The sequence below is a fragment of the Micromys minutus genome (assembly GCF_963924665.1).
Source record: "Micromys minutus genome assembly, chromosome: 24".
Taxonomy (NCBI): domain Eukaryota; kingdom Metazoa; phylum Chordata; class Mammalia; order Rodentia; family Muridae; genus Micromys; species Micromys minutus.
Genome location: NC_137959.1, coordinates 32574249 through 32591728, shown reverse-complemented (window position 1 = coordinate 32591728; position 17480 = coordinate 32574249). Strand labels below are relative to the sequence as shown.

Sequence of the window (17480 nt, the reverse complement as noted above, 5' to 3'; positions counted from 1 at the left end):
CTGCCGCAGATCCTATTTTTAGTATTTACCGCAACACAGACCCAAGGACCCAGTAGGCTTCACAGCACTCACATAGCAATTTGCAACCATCAGTAACTTCAGTTCCAAGGGATCTGGTTCCCTCTTCTTGCTTTTGCATACACGAGGCATGCAAACTGCACATATACCATACTTGTAAAACATCTATACACATATAAAGATTATTGTTTTGCTAAAATCTTAAATATATTTGAAGAACAGGGTTAGTTAATATATCAGGTTTCACATGATTCAATACAACAACATTAAAGACTGACTTTAAGACTGGAGAGATGGCTCAGTATTTAATAGCACTGACTGCTCTTCCAAAGGTCCTGAGTTCAAATCTCAGCAACCACATGGGGGCTCACAACCATGTGGAATGAGATCTGATGCCCTCTTCTGGTGTGTCTGAAGACAGCTACAATGTACTTATATATAATAAATAAATAAATCTTTTTTTTTAAAGACTAACTTTACATGCTATAAATTTTGGCTCAAACACAATTTCCTAATATTCATCACTGTCTCAAGTTCTTCAACTCCCAAAATAACCTGTGAGAAACAGACATGCAAGTTCAAATGAAGAACACAGCCCCTGTGAACTACACTACTACAATTCTGACTCTCCACTTGATCAGTCTGACCTCAATCGTCTCTAGGTAAACTACTAAAATGAAATCTATGGCTCTTAAAAACAAAAAAATATGTGGCAACTATACAGAAATAGCACCACAGCCTGTGTAGGACAGCCAATTGGCATTTCTCTAAGAGGTATTAAATTCAATTTTTCCTTAACTGCAGCAGCAATCCTTTCTTATGATTAACTTATTCACACCAAAATTCAACAAAACTGAAATTTTTTAAAAATAGACATGAAAATGCAAACATACTACCAAACCACTGAGTAGCACTAAGATGCATGAACACCAACAAAGTTGCTATATGTAAACCAGTATCAATACTAATAAACTAAGAAGCAAGTTTTACCTTTTCCACCCTAGTATTATTAACAAAAGGAACAATAAATTTCATCAAATTCTCCAAGCACAACTTTGTGCCTGGTATGAACATAAGTGCCATTTTCCTTTTTGTTCTTTTTAAGACCAAGTCTCACTACATAAGTGCATAGAGATCTGCCGGCCTCTGTCTCCACAATGCTGGGATTAAGAGCATCAGACACCACCTCTCCAGGCCTAGAATTTGCTTTGTTAATCAAAACAAGTTAAAGGGAACCATGAATAAAGTGAAGTTATAAATGTTCAATCTCACTCATCTCACAAGGCTTACAGAAGAGTATTTGACTATAGGATGAAAACAAAAATATTAAAGTTATTTAATAATGTTTTCAAGCCACGCATGATAGTACACCTTTAATTCCAGCACATGGGAAACATAATCAGGTGACCCTCTAAGTTTCAGGCCAGCCTGGTCTACATGGGTAATTCCAGGACAGCCAGGGTACAAGAAAAACCCTATCTCAAAAAACCAAAATAAATAAATAAAAATAATGTAAATTTTCCTTAGCACATTATTTATGAATCCAAGTTGTTACATCTGTATATCCAAGAGAAAGTTGTCCTCAGACAAATATAGCATAATACTCATTTTAAGCCACTTATAATTACTAACGTACTATAAATGGACAGAAAAAGAATAACAGTGTGAAATAAGCACTAGAATAAATCAAGTAAAACTGTATGAAGAAAATTACAAAATCCAGGAAATATTTATTAAAAACAAAAGGCAAAACTATCAACCTGAACACATGAATACAATATAAGTCCGAACAGCGCCACATTGCAATTCTCCAAATTACTTTCAATCCAGACAATAAGCATAAATACTTAAGCATAGTCAAAGATGAAAAAGCACAGTAATAACTTAACAAAATAACTGTCTATATGCCTTTTAAGTTTCAGGACATCAAAATAGGGTCAGTAAGATGGCTAAGCAGATAGGAGCACTTGCTGCACAGTATGATGACCTAAGGTCTATTCCTAGGACTCACATAAGAAAAAACTGATTCCTGCAAATTGTCTTATCTACAAACACGCACACGCATGCACACACAGACACACATGCACACAAATTAAAAATAGGGAGCAAAGCAAAGATACTAGGCAAAGAAACAAAATAGAACAGAAACCTAAGTGACATCATAGTTGAGGAAAATAATTTCTTTAGTCCTGGCAAGCTGGCTCTCTAAATAAGTCACATAAGAACCTATACTGAAGTGGGAGTGGGAGGTAAGAGGGGCACTGGAGCGATGGTGCAACGGTTAAGAGCACTGACTGCTCTTCCAGAAATCCTGAGTTCAATTCCTGGCAACCACATGGTGGCTCACAACCATCTGTAACTGAATCCGACACCTTCTTCTGGTATGTCTGAAAAGAGCAACAGTGTACTCATATATATATAAAATAATTAATTCTTTAAAAAAAAAAAAAAAAAGAACCTGCACTGATATGGAACTGTGGCTTGTACTTTGTGATCCCAATATACTTTTGGCTGAAAAAGCATAAAGCCAGCCAGAATTACAAACTGGATTTTGGGCTAGCCTAGGCTACAGAGACCCTTTCTCACAAACAAAAACATCCCCTCAAGTCTCAAACCATTTGTTAACTCCATGTTATTCAAGGACTAAATAAACTACTCTTTTCTCAATTACTTTTAATGTCATTTGTCATGTTTTACATACCATCAAAATATTCATATACAAAAATAATAAATCTTTTTTTATTTTGGAAATTACCTAAATGCTTATAGGAAAATATAGTCAAATAAACTAGGCTCCACCCTGGTGGTGGTGGTGGTGGTGGCACACACATTTAATCCCAGCAGTCTAGAAGCAGAGGCAAGCCTATCTCTGAGTTTCAGGCTAGTCTGGTCTACAGAACTTTCCAGGACAACCAAAGCTACATAAGAGAAATACTGAATCAAAACAAACAAACTAGGGTCTATCTACACTACAAGTCATAATTAAACTGTTTAAAAGATCATGAAGGAAATGTATCTACTGACTTCAACATGTTATGAGAAGTTTTTTTTATGGAGTAATATAGTTGATCTTTCTTTAGTAAAAATAGCTACGTATGTACATTTATGTCAGCTTAGTATATATAAGAACCCAGAAATAGATGGGTGGTGGTGGTATACATATTTAGTCCCAGTGCTCCTGAGCCAGAGACAGGTGGATCTCTGAGTTTGAGGCCAGCCTAGTCTACAGAGAGAGTTCTGAGATAGCCAGAGCTACACAGAGAAATCCAGTCTTAAAACCAAATAAAATAAACAAAGAAAACAGTATTAAAAAGAACCCCAGAAACACTGAAGGATGCCCATCTTTCTAGGCAGCTGGGAGAGTAACATGAAAGATCTAAAGGAAATCAATAACTTTCTAAATCCTTTCAACTTTGTTCACTTATTACAATAGATTATATTCTATTATAGATTAAAAAGATGAAAAATAAAACTAGACTTGATAGGCACACCCTTAATGCCAGAATGTTGTGAGTTTGAGGTCAGCTAAGTCTACATATCAAGTCCCAGGCCAACTAGACTTACAGTGAAACCCTGTCTCAAAAGACCTTTCCAGTGAGAACAACCCCCACTAAAAGAACATGCCTCTCGAAAAAGATCTCCTTCATCCCGGAAGAGAAGAGGAAACACGAGCAAAAGCACCTGGTGCAAAGCTCCAAATCCTACTTTAGGGCCGTGAAATGCCCAGGATGCTATAAAATGACCATGGTCTTTAACCATGGTGTGTTGGCTGCTCCACTGTACTGTCAGCCCACAGGTGGGAAAGCAAGGCTGACAGAGTACAAGATGCCCCTTCAGGAGGAAGCAGCACTGAAAGCCTCTGACTCATGATGAGTGGGAACCTTCCCAATAAACACATTTTGAATTTAAAAGAAAAAAAAAAAAGCAAAGTGAATAAGGAAGCCAGAAGTATGCCTGCCTCTCCGTTTCTCAGGCGGACATTCAGATAGATCGTGCTTACCAAAAGCAGCCTACAATCTTTCAAAACAAGAAGTGTGTCTTGCTAGGAGAAACCTGCAAGGAAAATTTCCTCGGTACTACAAAAATATCGATCTAGGCTTCAAGACGCCCAAGGAGGCCACCCAGGGCACCTACATAGACAAGAATTGCGCCTCCACAGGTAATGTCTCCAACAGAGGACGCATGAAAATGAAGATGCAGAGGACCACTGTCATCCGCCAGAAATACAACCACATTGAGAGACGTCACAAGAACATGTCTGTGCACCTGTCCCCCTGTTTCAGGGATGCCCAGATTGGCAGCATTATCCCTGTTGGAGAGTGCAGGCCAGAGCAAGACTGATTCAATGTGCTCAAGGTCACCAAGGCTGCTGGCACCAAGAAGCAGTTTCAGAAGTTCTAAGGGGACTCAGACCAATGCCTTAGAACAAATAGTTATTTTCCAACTTACAAAAAGAAAACAAAAAAACACAGATGAAAAGTGAAAAAAAAATCTCAGAATCATAAATGTATTTTAGTAAAACACAAGGGAGCTGAGATTTAGGAGGCAGTCAGGCAAATCTCTGTAAGATCAAAGCCAACCTAGTCTGCATAGCAAGAGTCAGGCCAGTCAAGGCTACAAAGTGAGACACTGTCTCAAAAACAGACAAAACAAGAAAGGGAATCAATAACTTATCAATGAACTACCAATACATTCACTGTTGGAAAAGAGACTGTAAGATTGCGTAAGACCTGTCTTCTTGCAAAAGAATTACATAGCAAATACTGAAAAGAAAAAGGGATGGTGAGATTTCTTTACTGACACCTGAAGCTTCTGATGGATAAATCAGGAAGAGCACTGACTGCTCTTCCAGAGGTCCTGAGTTCAATTCCCAGCAACCACATGGTGACTCAAAATCATCTGTAATTGGATCAGATGCCCTCTTCTGTTATGTCTGAAGACAGCTACAGTGTACTTGTATATACTAAATAAATAACTTTTTTACTCTGCCCTGTTCCCTTGCCTAGAGCAATGTTGCATTCCTATAGGGGTAGGGAGCAGAGAGGAGAGAAATGGGTTTTCCAGGTAGAAGAGCATTACAAGTATAGCTGGAATAGTACAATAAAAATAAAAATGAAGACCTGCAATAGTATCCTATCCCTTTAATTCTAGCACTTAGGAAGCAGAAGCAGGCATATCTCTGTGGGTTCAAGACCAACCTGGTCTACAGAATAAGTTCCAGGATAACCAAAGCTACATAGTGAGACACTGTCTCAAATTAATTAGTTAGTTAGTTAAATGGTATCAGGAAATAGCAAAGAGTTCAGAATGTGTGAAAAATAGTACAATCAAATAGTAAAAATAATTGCCACCTGGGTTATGCCTATACCCATATGCAGGAGCAAATAAATAAGATTTTTAAGTATCGAAGATACTTTGATACTCCTAGAAAAGGTTCTTTCTTCTTAAAACTAAATTTTGCCCCTCAATAATCATACTAAAACCTACTATTTACAAAGATTCAATTAACTCTAACAGTATGCTTATTTTTAGTTTTCCAAATCATCTCAAATCAATATTTTCACATTTTTAAAGATATTTTCAAATACTTCAAAGCACAAGAAGCCTTGCATGAAGACTTTTTTTTTTTATTTAATGCTGGTTTATCTTCCTTTTCTTTAGCTTCAAACTCAATTTTTTTGTTTTTATTTTGTTTGTTTGTTTGTTTTGTCTTCCTGTGTAGCCCTGGAACTCCTTATGTAGACCAGGCTGGCCTCCAACTCAGAGATGCATCTGCCTCTGCCTCCTGAAGGCTGAGATTAAAGACATAATATCACCAAGCCTGCTCAAGACTAAAATTTCTTAATAGTGAAAACTTAAAAACATCTTCCCTAACTTTAAGTTGTAAGAACACAACTGGGACTCTTCTTACAACCAAATAGTACAGATCATCTAGTCTTTGGTTGGTTGGTTTTGGTTTTTCAAGACAGGGTTTCTCTGTGTAGCCCAGGTACTGGGTTTAAAGGCATATGCCACCATGCCCAGCCTATTTTATGGTAATCTTTATTTAAGATTTTTATTTTTAATTGTAGGTATACATCTGTGTAGGGATATGTACATGTGAGTGCAGTTGCCCATGGAGGCCAGAAAAGAGTGTCCAAATCCCCTTAAGCTAGAGTTACAGATGGTTGTGAGCCACCTGATGTGATGTGGGTACCAGGAAACAAACCAGGGTCCTCTGCTGTAATACACCATCTTAACTACAGAGCCATCTCGCCAAGTTCTCCTCTGTGGCAATCTTAATTTAACCCAAAGGCTTGTAAAGAAAAGAAAGCAAAGTTAATTCACAGTTCCAAAGATCCCTGACCGTATCTTCCTCATGGCTGTTAGTACAGGAATCGGTAATACTAACTTTGAAGTGTGAAACAGGCTAGACAGTTTAGGATGCTTGGTAAAGCAAGAACACAAGGAGAGAGACAACAGAGCAGTTAGCAAATCAACTGCCTATTAAGCAAGAATAACCATTGTGTGCTAGCAACAGAAAAGGGAGAGGAAAATTATTTCCTCTAAGATATGTTTAATTAGTCACAAAATACAAAGATCTCATATATTTTCTTCATCTTAAAAAAATAATTTTCTTAACTACTCTTCTCTGACAATACGTCTAACTTGATTTTATTTCCCAATGGTTTCAATAAGAACTTTCTAAAGGGCTAACTTTCCAAGTACTTAGTGAAAAGGCATTTCTCCTGTCAATCATCTCACCCTAATATTAAAGTGCTAGCTAATGCTGATTCGACAAAGTTGACAAGTGGATTATTTTCCTCATCTCTAAACCTTTCAAACTTTCATATTCCTAGTAACCAAAATTCACATCAAATTAAGTATTTTATATTATTCCTTCAGAGCCAAAAAAGCAGCTTGCAAATATTTTCAAGGAGAAATATTTCTTTTTTCACTTTTCTCTTGCCTTTCCTAATTGAAATGAAATTTTTCTACACACACACACACACACATACACACACACACACACCTATTCTGAAAAAATACTAAGAACAAATTTTCAAAACATACAAGTCAAGAAATATGAGTTTATATAACCCTGTAAATCCTCTTTCTGTTGCAGCTGTTGTTATGGTTAGCTATGGAGTCCAGTTATGAAGCTTGCCCTAGCAGGCATTGGATTTCCTATGCATATCAGGCTGGCCTAAAATTTGCAATGATCTTCATACCTCTGCTTCCTGTATGCTACATTACAGGCAAAAACTACCACACCCAGCTTTACATGGTCTCTAAATTCTAAAATTGCTTGATACTTTAAATATCTTGCCTAAGAAACTGAGGAAGATAGATCACAAAAGCAAAGGCCTGTAATCCAAGGTCTAGGAAGGCTGAAACAGAAAGTTCATAGGCTTAAGGACACCCTGAAATACAGTGAGACCTTGTTTCAAAAACAAATAAAAGGGTGCTGTAGAAGTGGTGAGCAGTTAAAAGCAATATAACTCTTCCAGAGGACAAGCGTTCAATTCCTAGCACCCACACAGCAGCTCATAACTGCTCTAACTTCAGTTCTAGGGCTTCTGACTTCCTCACACAGACATATGTGCAGACAAAACACCAGCAAACATAAAAATTAAAAAACAATTATTAAAAATTTTAAAAAGCACCAGGGAGATGTCTCAGCAGTTAAAAGCACTTGCCAAGCAAGATGCCTTGAGTCCATTCTTCATAACCTATGCACTACGCACATTCGGCTCATCTGTAAACCCAAGGTGGAAGGCACAGATGGAAATGACTGACTGCCTCAAAAGTTGCCCTCTGGGGGATAGAGAGATGGCTCAGAAGTTAAGAGCACTGATTGCTCTTGCAGAAGAGCCTGGTTAGATTCCCACCACTCACATGGTGACTCACGGCTATCTGTGTAACTCCAACTTACGGCCTTTATGGACACCAAGTATACACATGATGCCCAGACATCATACAGGCAAAATACCAATACAAATAAAATACAATTTTTGTTTAAATTTAAGTTGTCTTCTGACCTCCACACTCTCCACAGCATAAATATGCATGCACTCACAAACACATACACAAAATTCATAAAATTTTAAAATATAAAGTAATAAATAAAAGAGATAAAAGTAATGGAGATTTTTAAAGCCTAAAATCAAGACCTGAAAATAAGTCATATAGCATTAAGATTAAAATGCAGGCCAGGTGTGGTTGCACATACTTTGATCCTAGAAGGGAGGCTTGGGCAGTCAGAACTCGAGTTCCAGGCCAGCGTGATCCATAATATTGTGTCCAAGACAGGAAGAGGGCTACATAGAGAACTCCTGCCTTAAAACAGACAGAGAAATTAACAGAACTAAGAATGCAAGCACCTAACTTAAAGAAATTGATAGATAAATGGATACGTAGATCAGATTAGATAAGTAGGTAGATTTGGTAGATTTGATTGATTGATAGATTGATTTGTTTGGACACACACCTGGAGCTCCCTAGAGGCCAAAGTCAGATCCCTGAAACTGGAGTCACAGACAATTAGTTGTAAGCCCCCATGTGGGTACTAGGAACCAAACCGAACCTTGATCCTCTGGAAGAGCTGTGAGTGTTCTTAACCACTCATCTTTCCATAAAGGTTTTATTTTTAAGAGTTTTCAAGTTTTAATCAGTTATGTCCCATTATATGCACAAAAATTTAAGTCTCTATCAAATGCAGAAAGGGATTAAACATTTTGAAATCTGTCTTGACATGTAGATTCCAATTCAACTTTTCAAATTAAAAATAACTTTTGAAAGAACTCATTTGACCTTTTACACCTACATAACAATTTTTCTAATGATTCATTTAAACTATTTGGGTTTTTATCTGTTTTGTATAGTGTTTAGTTGGGTTTTGTTGTTGCTGTTGTTGTTTTGTTTTTTTTTTTTATTCTGACTTTCTGGGAGGTAGGGTAAGACAGAACCTACAGCTCTAAGCATGCTAGGCTAGCGCTTTACCATGGAGTTACATCCTACTACCTGACTTTTTAAAAATAAGCCTGGGTTAAATATCAGAAAGACATTATTGGAAATTTATATTTTGCAGTTTCATCCTAAAATTTACCCTTAGATATTACCCTTAGTTGCTGTCGGCAAAGCAGATTGGATCAAAAACCAATTTAGCTTTACCAAAGAAAATGAGTGGAGCAGGACAGACACTGCTTGAAGCAGCATATGCCTGCAGCCCCAGCATTGGGAAGATAAGATTAGTATACAAGTTCTAGGCCAATCTGAGCTACATAGAAAGACTGTCTCAAAAATCAAAAGCTGGGCCAGTACTGGTGGCACGGAACTGTTAATCTCAGCTACTCAGATAAAGTAGAAGGGTCACAAATTAAGGCCAACCTGAGCAATTTAGCAAAACCATGTTTCAAAAAAAAAGGGGGGGGGGGAAGCAGGGAAGAAAGAAGGAAGAAAAATGAAAGTTTACTAAACACAATGTTAACTTGTAGTGCAATTCTCAACAGCCAAGACAAAGCAGACATTCATTCATATTATATGCTGATTAATGGTACACAGAACAACACTTTGCTAATAATTTGTTTACCAAAAGGGTACTTTGTCAAGTTAAACTGCAAACCATCTAAGAATGAATGACATTTAAACCCCAGTATGTTAAACCATAACATGAACTGAGTTAAATAACTTTGATAGCTCTTTCAATACATGTTCAAAAAGTGAACTCAAAAACTGAAATTTTCAGCAGTAACATACAAGTAGACACATGCCGAGATCTTTTTAAAGCAAAAAAAAAAAAAAAAAAAAAACTGAACAACTTCGGAGCAACACACTCACAGAACTCGTATCTAACACGATAACACAGTTCTGAAGGAGCTTCTTAAAACAAATAACAAGAGCACAGAATATCTACTACTGGAAATACTGTCCTCTGTGACAGTGTATGATCTGTAAGGAATTTACCTATGGTCACATTTCAAAAACTTAGTAAGAATAAAGCAACACAGGGCTGGAGAGATAGTTCAATGGTTAAAAGCACTTACTGTTCTTACAGAAGACATGGATTCAGTTCCCAGAACTCACACAGCAGCTCACAACTGCCCAGAATCCCATTTCCAAAGGATCCAAAAACCCTATTCGGACTTCCATTGAAACTGAGCATGCACGTGATGCAAATATGTATGCCAGCAAGACACTCACACACATAAACAAATATATCTTCCAAAAATGTTTATACAGCATCAATATAAAGTTTACAAGTATTGAGAGATTTAACTTAGGTTTTGAGTCACTTGTGATCTCAAAGTTATTTCTCTTTTGCAGATGTAAAAACCTAGGCTGAGATAAAACAGGAGTGATTCAACCACACTCACCTAACTTGAAATGTAGGAAATAACCAGTGAATTATTGTGAAATGTTTTTTATTCAAGCATACTGGACTGCAAACAGACTTTAACAGAATTAATGAGGCTATCTTTACTTCAAGGATCCACAGGTTTCAAATCAAACCTTAAGTTTATAGTCTGGCGAATACTACGGGCAACGGTGGGAATGGATGCTTAAAACCTAACTACTCTGAGAAAAGTCAACAGAGGAAATCAGCAAAGATCGTTACTATACAAACACCTGAGGGGTGCGGTCACTAAGAGACCATTCAGCTCCCTCTTCTGTTAACTAATCCCTATAGGAACCAAAAAAGATATTTTCCTTTCTACGTACGTCAGATTATTATTCTCCAAGGGCAGCTTTCCGTGCTCACGCATACATAACATGAAAAGAAAGAAAGAAAAAGAGAAAAGTATCAATAAGTGCCCAAAGCTCAGCTTTCAGAACAGAAAGGAAATCCAGAAAGTACTTTGACAGCTCCTTCTCACCCAAAGCCGTTTGGCCTGCTTTAAACCTATTTATTGCTGAAATACACCCTAGGTGGTTCGACGGCTCTCCAACACCAAGCCCTAACTGGGAAGCATAACCGACAGTTCCAGGCAATGAGGAAGATCCTGAGAATTACTAGAAACTGACGTCCGCAGAACCGAGAGTTGGAGAGGAGAGTGAACGGTGCGATCGCAGGTGAGTTCTTAAAAAAAGAAAGGAGAGAGTGGGGGCGGGGGGAAGGGGCGAAATTTTTTGAAACAGAAGTTAGTTGGAAGGTTATAGGGAAGCGAGGCCGATGTCCGGCTCTGAGTGGACGGCACCGCAGGGAGCGTCAGCTTTACCCCTGCGTGGGAAATGCTCAGAGTTCTCAGATCTGACTCGAGTCCCCAACACAAGAACGCTCATACGTGGCTCGGAGAGGACACGCGGGGGTGGGGCCCGCCCCGCTAAATCCTAGGCTCCCTGAACGAGCTTTCAAAGGAGGATCGCAGCCCGATAAAGTCAATGGGTTCAAGGAGGCCTGCACTGGCCAGACAACGCCAAGGTAGGGAAAGCGACCGCGCACGGAAGCTCGGGTTCCGAAGCTTCCGAGGGTCGGCCTTCAGGAAGTCCGAGCAAGACTGGGGCTTCCCGGTCCCTCCTGACCCAACCTGGGTCCTCCTCACCCCCAACAGGCTGAGTCCGGACCCCTGGGACTGACAGGAGGTTTCCAGCCAAACGCTCGCAGCTGCAGCGGAGCCAAAGACACAACCCGCTCTCAGTGCCGCGAGTGACACTCACCGGCCCGAAACCTCGAATGAAACCAGCAGCTTCGGGGGCGGCGGCAGCAGTGGCAGCAGGAACCGAACATCCAAAATGGCGGCTCCCTCGGCCTCACCACCGCTACTGCAGGCGGAGGGATCCCAGGCGAGAAGGGAGTTTCTAACTCACTTCTCGCGCTTCTCCAGAAGACGTCGCTCCTCGGCTCCCTCTCCTCGTCCACTTCGCGTCCCTCCAACTGCAGCCTATGCTGTTTCCCACCTCGGATGACCCGAGAATTCGGACCCTCCTGAGGACTATTTGCCGAGGAGGAGGCGACTGCGCCTGGCAGAGCGACGCAAAGCGTAGCAAGGGTCGGGGCTGGCTGTCACTGATGACGCTAGACGCGGCTGCCGAGTCACCGCTGCGAGTCTGAGCTAGAAAGGTCCGGCCCGAACTCAGAGTCAACGCACTTTGGGTTCCGCTTGGTGGCGGGGTGGGGAAAAGCTATGCAGCCAGGAAACGGTGGGGTCACCTGAGGGGGCGGGGCTCAGCAAGGTAGCTGGGGAAGTCGGAGAGGAGAGGCGGTTGCAAACGCAAGACGTGTAGCCAGTGTTTAATCCGAAAGGATTCCCAAGTGTTCCTGTCAGCTTTGAGTCAGGAAGCTTAGCTTTCTGGTCAACTTTAGAAACATGCCAAGTGTTCTTGGAGTCTATGGTTTTATGGTATCTTCATAAAATGTTTGCGAAAACAGGTAGAAGATGAAACCGAAGAATGGATTCCAAGCACAGCACCACCCCTTGTTCGTCAGTCAATCTCTCCAACAATTCAGTTCCCTCCTGTGAGAAAAAAGAATCTGGACAAATGACAGCTAAAACTCTTTCAGAATAGGCTTTCAATCTATGATTGAATGAACTAATGACCTGAAGCAAAGAAAGTCTTAACTAGACCGTTCCCTGGCGTGATAAATAATTACTAACTTGTGACAGAAGCCTTTTCCATGTGAACCTAGAGATAGATCCTTGATATCTTGGCCCATTTAAACGCAAGGTGACCTACCTAGAATAAAATCTTTCCGATAGATTGGCAACAAAGTCATCCCGGATGTGAATAAAACAACAGTAGGGTGAATACCAAAAACCAGGAACTATGCACAAATCCTGAGTTTCAGACTTGAGTGTCATAAGCAGGAAGTTGCACCTTTTCCCTTAGGCATTCGTTTTTCATGCAAGGATTTCAAAATACGTTGCAGACGTTTAACTGGGTAAGTCTAGTCGTACAATTTTGACCTTGAATTTCTAGGGCATGCCACGTGGCTGGAAAGAAAGGACACAAAGGGCATGATCAAATTTATTAAATATTGGTGTCGCATTGATCATAATGCACCGTCCTATGTACAACCTAGCCCTCTAAACAATCTCTTGAGTCAAAGTAAGTAACCTGAGTTTACAAATAAAGAGATTTAAGACTTGGGAGAAACTACGACTGTCTCCAACAATGGATTCTGACTAAAGATGTAATTTTACACAGAAAACCCACCACACCCCAAACATATATTCCAACCCTGACCTACAGATTTAGACAACAGAATGTTTATGGAATTCAGCCTCTGCTACCTTTCTTTGGTACATCTGTACTGGGCAGCCCTAGGTGCAGCCTAAGACTAGAACATCATGATGCTAGCACATTGGAGACCACTCTGAGCCAGGCTTATGCATGAAACATGCCAAACTCACTGTGAAAACTTCATAAAGGAAATTTTCAAGCAGTGATGCAAGGTAAAGGTAACCAAGTTTTCCACGTGGAAAATTAAAATAGCTTTTAAGGGCCAAAATTAAGTGTTTACTATAGCAAACAACAAAAAAGGTCTTTTTTCTCTTCTCTTTCCTTCTTTTTCTTTCTCTTCCTCTTCCTGCTCCTCCTCTTCCTCCTCCTCCTCTTCTTCTTTTTGAAACAGGGTTTCTCTGTCTATCCCTGGAGGTCCAGAAACCATAGATCAGGCTGGCCTAAAACTCAGAGATCCGCCTGCCTCTGCGTCCTAGGTGCTAGGATTAATGGCAAAAAGATGTCTTCTTAAGAAGGACTTTGAGGCAGCTGTTGGTGGCAGCATCTATCTGTAAGTTTGGTTCCTAAGAAGCTGATGCAGAGAGATTGTGAGTTGGAGGACAGCCTTGGCTGCATAGTGACTGATCCCCCAACCTGCCTTCCCTCCGAGAAAAGCTGAACACTCAGAAGAAAACAGGCCCTTTCTCTGTTGTTGTTGCTGTTGTTATTTTCTTCACTACTGTTGCTGTGTTTGTTGTGTTGTGTTGTTTGCATTTATGGGATAGAACTCTTGGCCTCTTACATGCTTGGACAACTTACACTAATCTATGCCCCTAGCCCCTGGCTTTTTTTTTTCTCAAAACAACAATCTGCAAGATGAAACAAACTTTAGGAAGAGGCGACAGCTGAGAGAGAAGATTGCCATTTTTATTTTACATGCTCCAGACTCACAAATAGTAGCAACAAACCAAAAACAAAACTAATGAAACAGGCCGTCTACATTCTGGTTTTGCTTGGCTTAGCTTACTTTGTAGTCCAGCCAAGATGTTTAAAACCTCTGGGCCTATTATTCAGCTTTGTCTTCTTTATGTATGCTTTCCCTTATTCCAAAATTGATTTAAAGAAAATTTAATCCAAAGGGAATCAAATACATGAAGACACTTTGAAAGTTAAATCATCTTAAGAATATAAGCATAAAACAATTTTGTATCACACCAGAGTTGAGCCAAGGCATTGGTAGGCTATACACTGTACCTAACAGGAGCACATTGTAGCTTACAACTTACACTAGTATTTCAACATAGGTTGATTCACTTGTTCAGCATGAGCTATGAGCTGTGAGCCACAAAGGTATTATTTAAAAGCTTGGTTTCTGGTGCTAGACTCCCTAGGTTCAAAACCATACCCTTCTGACTGGAGAGATGAGTCTAGAGCATGGCTAGTCTTGCAAAGGACCCAGGTTTGGTTCTCAAGCCCACACGGCAGCTTACAGCTATCTCTAACTCTAGTTCTAGGAGATCCTGAATCCTCTTCTGGCCTCCACAAGCATTCCACACATGGTATACATACATACATACATACATACATACATACAGAGATTAGAATAAGCAATATACACATGAGATTAGAAATAAATCTTTTTTAAAAAACCAACCCTGCTTTCCTATCCTTATTGAGTTACTTTACATCTTTGAACACATGATCCTCACCATCTCCATCCCTGGATGACTCCCTGGATGATGCTTGTAGGAATATTGGCATCTTTGAGCTGATCTGATAGGTGAGCTGGTACATAAAACAGTAGCTAGCAGCTAGGTGCTGTGGTGCAAGCTTTTACTCTTAGGACAGGCAAACGCAGTTGTATCTTTGTCAGTTCAAAGTCAACCTTGTCTACAGTGGAAGTTCCAGACCAGACTGCATAATGAAATCCTGTTTCAAGACAAGTGCATTTTAAATTGAAATTTAATTTGAAAACTAAAACAGTAGCTGGCACATGCTAAGGGGTCGGCATAGCTGACCTTAGATGACCGTAGCTTTCTTAAGATGGGTTTTTTTCATTCCAAGTTTAGAAATGTGGAAAGAAGGTCTCAAATAGGTAAAATGGTTTGCTCCCCTTCTTTTAGGTGGGAGGAGCTGGTCTTGGGGTGACCTGAGTTCAATCCCTGAAACCTACATGTTGGAAGGAAGGAGCTGGTTTCTGCTCCTTGTTGACCTCTGACCTACATGTGTATGCTGTGGCATGGTGTCTGCCTGCGTACATGTGAAATAAGTAAGACATTTTAATAAGATAATACCATTTATTTATTTGCTTATGTAGTTAGGACTGTGTGTAAATGTATGATGTCAGAGGATGAGGGGGTAGTGACATGGTGCTCCTGGGGAGGTCAGAGGACAGCTTTGTGGACTCTGCTCTTTCCTTGCACTGTTATATGTGGGCTAGTGCTCAAGCCACCAGGTTGACACCATCACTGCTGACACTCAAAGAACCATCTGGAAAGCCCTGCCAGGCTCTTATTCAGCAGAGAGCAGACTCAAATCCAGACCTACAGAGTCAGGATCCTCTTCTAGTCCATACAGGAAGCATGCCAGCAATTTGCAGCCTGATTGAAGCCAAGAGGCCATGAGTCTCTAGGTGTTCTAGAAACTGTAATAGACATTACAAAAGAGACTTCCCCTGCGATCTAGATAGTTAAATTTTCATCAAGGAAAACTAGTTTTAACTAATGCACAAATACAAGATTTAAAAAAAAACTCCAAAGTGCTGATACTATCTTCCAGCAGATAAGTCCTTGCTAAAACTAAAAATCTGAAGCTGGGTGTGGTGGTGCACACCTTTAATCCCAGCATTTTGTGAGCCAGAGGCAGTTGGATGTGAGTTCAAGGCCAGTCAGAGAGACATAGTGAGATAGTGTCTGTAAATAGTAAATAAAATAAAATGAAAACATGACACTGGAGACAGCTCAGAAGTTCAGACTGTGTACTGTTATTTCAGAAGACCCAAGTTTGATTTCCAGCACCAAGCAATCTATAATGCCAACTCTGGGGAATCTGATGCCACTGGCTTCCATGGGTAGGTACTCATGTGCACGTACTCACACAGAGACACACACAGACATATCATGTGATTTAAAAGAAAAAATTTTTTAAAAGTCAAACTCTATTTTCCCCCACCCCTTAAGTATTTGTTTATTTTACATATGAGAGTACATGGTCTTCAGACATACCAGAAGAGAGCATCAGATCCCATTACAGATGATTGCAAGCCACCATGTGGTTGCTGGGAATTGAACTTAGGACCTCTAAAAAAGCAGACAGTGCTCTTAACCACTGAGGTATCTCCATTTCCAGCCCCGAAAAACTTTAAATTAACAAACAAACAAACAAAGAACATAAAAAAGGAGAGGTCATTGAAAGGCAGAACAGTAAAACAAGGCTTTTTGGAAGACACAGCACACGAATTAAAACCTAAGTTTCACAAGGGATTCCTCTGTGTTTGTTTAGGTATATAGTAGGTTGCCTGGGTTTGGAGATTAGTTTTAGGAGTGTGGGGAGGTTGGTTGGTTGTCTTTTTAATTTCATTTTTCTAAACAGGCAGTTGTGGCCCACGCCTTTAATCCTAGCACTTGGAAAACAGTGGCAGAAAAATCTGAAATCAAGGCCAGCCTGGACTACAGAGTGAGTTCTAGAATGGCCAGGGTAACACAGAGAAACCCTTCCTGGAAACAATCAGGCAAACAAATCGGTTTATTTATGTATTTAGTCTCTGTGTGTGAGCATGTACCATAGTATGCCTGTAGACATCGGAGGATCCCTTTCAGGGGTTTGTTCTCCCCTTTCAGTGTGGATTCTGGAGATTGAATTCATATTGTCGATCAGGGTCACTGTCAAGTACCTTTACCTGCTCAGCCATCTCTCCAGTCCTCATTTTTTGGCTTTTTGAGGCAGGGTTTCATACAGCCCAACCTGGTCTTGAACTCACTCTGTAGCTATGGCTGGCTTTGAATTCCTGATTCTCTTGACCCCACCTCCCAAGGGCAGGTATAGAACCTGATGCCTGGCAATGCAGTGGGTTTCTGCACTAGCAGAGATATCCCTTGAGAATCCTATGGTATCAGTAGCTGAAACCCACACACCCTTTAGACCATACAGGGACAGCTGATTCTGAAGAAAGGCAGTTAGACAATTTGACCAAGAACATTTATTTCCTGTCTTTCTGAGTGGCAGAGACTTTTCGATTGAAAGAGTGACAGGGGACACAGTGAGTCAGTCCAAGAGGCTCCATTGCTGGCTGGTTTTGTTATCGGTTGAGTCACAAGAGTCTA

General features: G+C 40.2%; 1 protein-coding gene and 2 pseudogenes across 4 annotated transcripts in view; 2 read left to right on the top strand and 1 right to left on the bottom strand.

Moving 5' to 3' along the window:
- The window catches only part of AP1G1 (adaptor related protein complex 1 subunit gamma 1), a 76616-nt gene extending 64691 nt beyond the window's left edge, over positions 1 to 11925 (bottom strand). For both annotated transcript variants that reach the window (XM_080937258.1, XM_080937259.1), the window contains exon 1: positions 11656 to 11925. The gene's annotated coding sequence lies outside the window, so the exon portion shown is untranslated. The remainder of the gene's footprint in view (positions 1 to 11655) is intronic.
- Positions 3639 to 3871, top strand: LOC308436321 (small ribosomal subunit protein eS27-like; annotated as a pseudogene). Its single transcript has one exon. The product of its transcript is annotated as a small ribosomal subunit protein eS27-like (transcript).
- Positions 3888 to 4419, top strand: LOC308436274 (small ribosomal subunit protein uS17-like; annotated as a pseudogene). The gene is made up of 2 exons: positions 3888 to 3947; positions 3992 to 4419. The product of its transcript is annotated as a small ribosomal subunit protein uS17-like (transcript).
- Positions 11926 to 17480: the final 5555 nt, after the last annotated feature.